Raw genomic sequence first — 7189 nt, 5'->3', positions numbered from 1 at the left:
TTGATGCTTGATTGAGAGGTTGTCAATATCCCAATAATAACCCAAATAATCTTCAATTACCCAAAATAAAGGATGAACAAGAGAGAGATTAAGGAAATAAAACTTGTATTAAAACTTGATTAATTGTTGATTACAAAACTAAAGAGAGATTTGATTGATATTAACTACTCTAAGAATTGATAAGAAGAACATGCTCTTCTAATTAGACTAATGGGGTATTTATAGTGGAAATTAGGTGGATGCATTAGGGTTAACTAAGGGCTTAAATGACGATTAAGTCCCTACTTAGGGAAACGCCGGTATTTTCTGAAGGAAGGGCATCTTTCTTGGAGCTTGAAGAAACGGATTTGCGCTGTCTTGGAATTCGTGCGTCTTAGGCACGGGACGGCCGGATTCCTGAGTCTCTGCCCGGGCGTCTTTGGGAGAAGACGGGCGTCTTACTGGTCTTCTTTGCCGGGCGTCTTTGATGGAAGACGCACGGATTGTGGTCTGGGGACGGGCGTCTTGGTCAATCCGTGCGGGTTCTTTGCTCGACTTGTTTCTTCTTCTTTTCTTCCCTTTTCTTCATAAAATCCTTGGGGATTTCCTTTGGGATGCAAGGATCTTTCCTCATCATTGCCCAACTACTATAATATGTACAAAGGCCTTCTAATCTTGTCTCTCCTTGATGCTTGGTCGTTGGATTCAATCAATTTAGTCTCATTTTGCCATGAAAATGCAAGGTTTGCACTCCTTTCCTACCAAGGACACAAAACCTCAAAGAATATGCAAAACAAAGAGCTAAAGACAATAAATGACCCAAATATGCACTAAAAAGCATGGGAACAAGGCTAATTCGGGGACTAAATGTGCGCTAATTATGGTCACATCAGTTTCCAACATTTTTGTGTGGGCTAGGATGTTGTTGATGGTGATGTCTTTTGCTTGGCTATATTTTTGCATTTGAGTGAAAAATTCTTGTTGATTCTTTTGCATTTGGAGGACCGCTTTTTGAACATCAAAACCTTGGTCATTTTGTTGATTGTATGGAGTTTGATTTTGGTAACCTTGGTTTTGGTTGTAAAAGGGTCTTTGATTTTGGTTTCTTATTGGAGGTGGGGTGTATGTTGGTTGAGGGTTTTGAACATTTTGGCTTTTGTATGTGAGATTTGGATGGAATTTGGTGTTTTCATTGTAATAGTTGGAATAAGGGGTATCGTATCACTCTTGTATGCTTGAAAAGCATTATTTTGCTCACTTGTTCCCCTACATTCACTTTGGCCATGTCCCAAATTTCCACAATTCTCACATATTCCACTTGGAATTGATGAAGATGCCACCATGGCATTAACATGTTGCTTAGGCCATTTGGAGGCATCTTCAAGTTTAGCTATAGCCTTATCAAACTTCAAGTTGATGGTATCAATATGAGCACTAAGTTGAGCACCCAATTGAGTAATAGAGTCCACTTCATGCTTTCCTCCTCTAGTAGCCTTGCGAGGTCTACTATATTGTGAGTTATGGACCGCCATTTCCTCAATCTTGTTCCATGTTTGATTATCGTCAACTTCGGTGAACATACCATTTGATCCCACGTTGAGAATGTTTTAGGAGTCTTCATAAAGACCATTCCAAAATTTTGTACCAAGAACCACTCGCTAAGTCCATGATGAGGACATGAGCGACAAGTTCCTTTGAATCGCTCCCAAGCTTCATACAAAGATTCTTCGTGCCTTTGCTTAAAACCCATTATTTGAGCTCTTAGCATGTTAGTCTTTTTTGGAGGGTAGAACGTTTTGTAGAAACCAAGAGTCAACTTCTTCCAAGAGTCGATTCCAAGAGTAGCCTTATCAAGGCTTTTTAACCATTGTTTCGCGGTACCAATTAGAGAAAAAGGAAATAAGACCCATCGAATTCGGTCTTGAGTCACTCCGGTTTGTGAAATCGCATCAAAATAGTCACAAAAAGTCTTCATGTGAGAATGAGGGTCTTCACTAGGCATCCCCCCAAATTGGCTTCTTTCGACTAATTGGATAAATGTGGATTTTTCAATGAAATTTCCGGTCAAGTGTTGTGGTGTGGGAGTACCATTGGGTAGGTTCTCCTCGGTTGGTATGGAATGTGATGAAAACTTAGGCATTGTGGGTTGATTTTGTGTTGGGTTCTCCTCACCTTCTCTTGCAAAAGGATTGATGAACTCAATAGTATTTGGTTGAATATCTATAACCTCACCAATACCTCTCAAAGTATTTCTAACAAGTCTTCTATTGGTTGTCAAAGTTCTCTCAATTTCGTGATCAATGGGTAACAAGTTACCTTGTGATCTTCTAGACATGCAAAATATCAAACAACTTGAAAACAATTAGAACAAACCTTGAGGAGTTTTTCTTCCCCAAGGCAAAGAAAGACACAACTAATAACAATCAAGGAAAATCAAATCAAGTTAACACCATCCCCGGCAACGGCGCCATTTTTGGTCGGACTATATTTTTTGGTTACTTGTCGTTAGGAGCACCTAGACCAAAACAATATTTATAACTTCACAAACTACTCTACTATTAGTAAAGAGGTAAGTAAAGGTCGGATCCCAAGGGACGGGTATTGATGTAGGACTTTCGATTGCAAGTAGTGGTGTCTAAGGGTGTCACAATTTGGGTTGAGATAAGAAGATCACTAAACTAAATAACAATGTAAATGAACAAGCAAGATGATTGAGATGAGATGTAAACAATTGATTAAAAGCACTAGGGTGTCATGGGTTCATAGGGGATTCATGGGATTTGATCATACAAACATGTTTTCAACTAGATGCAAGCAATTATTGTTGTGATGGGATCGAGTTAGTGTATATCTTACAATCCCTAGGAAGGTTTGGGTCCCGGAGCCGAATCGATTAGATTGTACAACACCTACAAGTCGACTTAATCCTCCCTATCCAACAATATGCATGGTCTAATGAGACTCAAGTTGGTTTATATCTTACAAGTCTCATTGAAAAGATAAGTGATGGGTAAAAAATGCAAGGATTCATAAGCTCGCATTTCATCAAACATAACATGTGCATAAGTTGAAATCACAACAAGCAAGCAAATTAATTATGAAAGCATATTAGATTAAGCATGAATCAATCCCCATGTTCGTTTCCCCTAATTCTCTATTAACCCTAGTTATGGAAACTACTCACTCATTATCAAGTTTAACATGCTAACAAGGTTGTCAATCATAATAACAAAGCAAAACATGAGGAATAAATGAAGATGATTAACAATAATTAAAAAGGGATTAAGAGAATTATACCTAATGATGATGCCAAAATAATAAGCAAAGAATAATAGAAGTACTTGATGAATGATTGGAAGGTTGTCAATCCTCCAAATAAACCCTAAATAATCTTCAATTACCCAAAATAAATGATGAACAATAGAGAAATTAAGGAAATGAGATTTGTATTAATGCCTAATTAAAAGTTGATTACCAAATTAAAGAAAGATTAGAAGAGCATAAATTATATTAAGGATTGATGTCCATCTAATTAGTACAATGGGATATTTATAATGGGGATTAGGTACATAAATTAGGTTTACTAAGAGCTTAAATGACGATTAAGACCCTTAAGAAAAGTTGAGGAAATGCTCCTCTTGAAGAAAGATGCGAGTCTCCTTTTTGTTAGTCTTTCAGAAATATGCGCATCCTGAGTAGAACAAGGAGAAGGCGTGCTGTACTGGATGACAATCCGAGCGGCCAAGGGTTTGGGACGAGCGGATTGTGGGGGATGGACGAGCGGACTGGAAGGTGGGACGCTCGGATTGTGGAGGTGTTGGACGAGCGGATTGGCTGGAGGGACGCTCGAATTGTGGAGGTTGGACGAGCAGATTGGCTGGAGGGACGCTCGGATTGTGGAGGTTGGACGAGCTTCCCGATGCTGCGACGGCCGGATTCTAGTTCAACAAGCTTTTTCTTCTTTTCTTCTTTTCTTCTTTTCTTCTTCCAACAATCCTCAAGGATCTTGTCGGAGATGCAAGGATTGTCTTCATCATTGCCCATTATTTACAAAGCCTTCTTGTCTTGTCTTCACTTTGATGCTTGGTCATTTGATTCAATCAATTTAGCTCCATTTTGCCATTAAAATGCAAGGATTGCACTCCTCTACTACCAAGGAAACAAAACCTCAAAGAATATGCAAAACAAAGGACTAAAGATAGTAAATGACCCAATTATGCACTAAAAAGCATAGGAACGAGGCTAATTCGGGGACTAAATATGCTCAAATATTGGTCACATCAGTACTCCCTCCATTCATATCACGTCCTTTCGTTTTTTTACACTATTCATGAGAAGAGAATCTTCGATATTTCTTACGATATGCAAGAGAGAATATATTCATGCGAGATCTTGTTTGATTCGTCTTTATAAGTACAATAAAATATCAAAATTTTATATTTTTTTATAATGTGAAACTAAAGATATTTACATTGGAATTTGCTCATTGACAAGTGTGCAAAAGAGAAATGATGTATTTGGGTATGAACAGAGGGAGTAGGTATCATATAATAAGGGTAGTTGTCTAGGTAACTAATCGTAAAAAGATACTTTTATTATCATCAAGTGATAGTATTTGAATTTGTTTTACTATTAAAACAGATATTGTTGTCTTATGTAAGACTCACAATAGTATTTAACTTTTGAAGGCATTGTCACGATTAGTAAAAATAACTTGACGGTGAAAACATATTAACTGAGTACATTTTAGCTTATAAAAGTTTTATGACAAAACAATTTATAAATTACATATATTTCTTTAGTATAATAAAAATGGTTTTGTTATTGATTTTGATATTTTACTCCTTTACTCGTAAATATTTTCTGAGATCGATTTACAAGTAAGATTATTGTTATCAGAATCTGGATTCGATCCTACTATTCTTCGATTTTATGATCTAAAAATGTTTGATTGATCCTAAATCTTACGATTCTATCATGGTTGTAGAATCTTACAATCCTATTAATTTGGAAAATTTTAGAGGTAGGATCATAATACGATCCTACGATCTTACGATCCATTCTATACTAAAAAAAAATATAAATATATGTTTTGATGTTCCATCATACGTTTTTATCAAATAAAAATATATATTTGGTTAGTTCGTAAAAGATCCTATGATCTTATTCTACTGATTCGATCCTACCCACTCTATTGATCTAAATTAGAATCCCGATCCTAACAACATTGAGTAAGATCACTTTTATTATTGTTTAGAGTAATAAGGATCAACAAATCCCCTATATACTAAAAGAATAGGTGATCTCAAAAAATTTCACTCCAAAATGCATGTTCCTAAATACGGAAACTAATGACAATTAAGTTCATTCACTAAATAAGGAAACTAATAATTACAATTTATTCCATTAAATTAGTATATTTCCTAATCTTTTCATCAAATTATATTATTTTCACTAAACTCTAAACTACAATATTTTAGTTAAAATAAATAAAATTGAAATAAAACCATAAATTGCTAAATTTTTTGTTTATGCAATTATTTGATAATAACTTGACTCATACTCGGTATAAAAACAAACTATAAATAGTTGTTATTATTTTCGCGACAAAAAAAAATTGGGAAAAATTTGCAAATGGAAATCATTAGCTTTATGATATAAAAATATTATAATGAGAAATCTAAACAATAATGAGGTATCAATTTTATAAAAATCGAAAACATTATATATCGTGCATATATTGTATGAGGTCTAAACTAGTATTGATTAACTTGATTAAAAATTATTTTTCTATTATTTACATTGTTGTAAAATTTAGATATTTACAATTAAAAGTGACTTAGTATAATAATAAGTACAAATTGGAATTGTTTTTAAATATAAAGACGGCGTAGACTCTTCGCTTAGCTGTTAAATGAATGTACTCCGTATTATGAATTATGGGCGGTCTCAAATCTCAATCGAACCCGTGTTCTTCCTATATTATTTCCGCCTTAGTGGCTCATCCTCTATTTACTGAATGAATAGGTGAAATTAAGAATTTTCCCGCTCAAATCACCCTCAACTACAAATTGGGCGTTAATAATAAATAACTTTGGTTATTCTCAAATATTGGGCTTAAACTTTTGTTTATTCTATACAAATGTTGGCCTACTTTATAATTCTTATTTATCAATATTTGTAGAGAAATATATTACACTTAAATACTTTAGACTATCATATATATGTCAGTTTGTAAGATTACTATATATTTTACTCATATTATTATTATCACATTTTAACCATAAATATATTTAAATTATTATATTAAAGAATTTTCTCCATCACATATATCTTCGATCTCTTATTTGAAAAATACATCCTCGAAATACTAATTAGTGTGATTTTATATAATACGAAAATCTCCCTAAAATACAACACCAAATACACAATATTTATTAAAATTAGTAAATGTAGTGATATTTTGATTTTTCGTATGTAAAATTGTCCTCAAGTTTTCCCTTTTCAATCTCAATAATTAATATAACACATCAATATTGTAGACTTTAACAATAAATTTAAAATGTAATTATTAATAATGCTCATTTCTCTATATATTACAATCTAAAATATCGTGCATTTGTACGGGATCAAAACGAGTTTAACACCAAAAGTATTGACATTTGTTTACCATCGACATACGATTAGCATGAACTTCAGTACTTCACTTAAAGAGCTGTCGGAAATTTCAAAGTTTGAGTTAAACTTTTCCAATTTTTTTATTACCCTTTTATCTCCGCTGGGGTTAATTCATAGCTCCGCCGCTGGAGTTGGTCATTTAAGAATTTCTACCAAGGAATCTGATCTGACAACAAAAAAAAATGGGGGATGTCCGGCCAGTGGCCCTCGCAAATTGGCGTGGCTTTTTTATGGTATTTTCAGTGTAATCCGTACTATTATTTTAGTATAATGTGTGCTATTGTATTTGGACTCACATAATCAAATGTTCTAGAGGGACTCATGGGATATATGGCTGATTTTGCTGCGTTTTGAAGTAATATTTCCTGGCCTTTGTAAGCTTCAACTGCGACCACCGACGACTAATATGAGAATCATAAAGTGAAATCGAAATTATATAATCCCTATTCTTAGGAATTGTCTTATATTCTTTTGTGACAAATTCACTAAAATTGCCCTATTTTCATTTTCTTAAGCATAATTATAGTGCTGT

At 34.1% G+C, this 7189-nt stretch overlaps 1 non-coding gene across 1 annotated transcript; it reads left to right on the top strand.

The window, feature by feature from the left end:
• Positions 1–1640: 1640 nt before the first annotated feature.
• On the top strand, positions 1641–1747 carry LOC141624851 (small nucleolar RNA R71). The gene has a single exon (XR_012534654.1). It is a non-coding gene; the product is annotated as a small nucleolar RNA R71 (small nucleolar RNA).
• Positions 1748–7189: the final 5442 nt, after the last annotated feature.

This window comes from Silene latifolia, chromosome X, assembly GCF_048544455.1.
Source record: "Silene latifolia isolate original U9 population chromosome X, ASM4854445v1, whole genome shotgun sequence".
In the NCBI taxonomy this organism is placed as follows: Eukaryota; Viridiplantae; Streptophyta; class Magnoliopsida; order Caryophyllales; family Caryophyllaceae; genus Silene; species Silene latifolia.
Note: the sequence above shows the minus strand (reverse complement) of the source record. Positions and strands in the feature narration are given on the sequence as shown.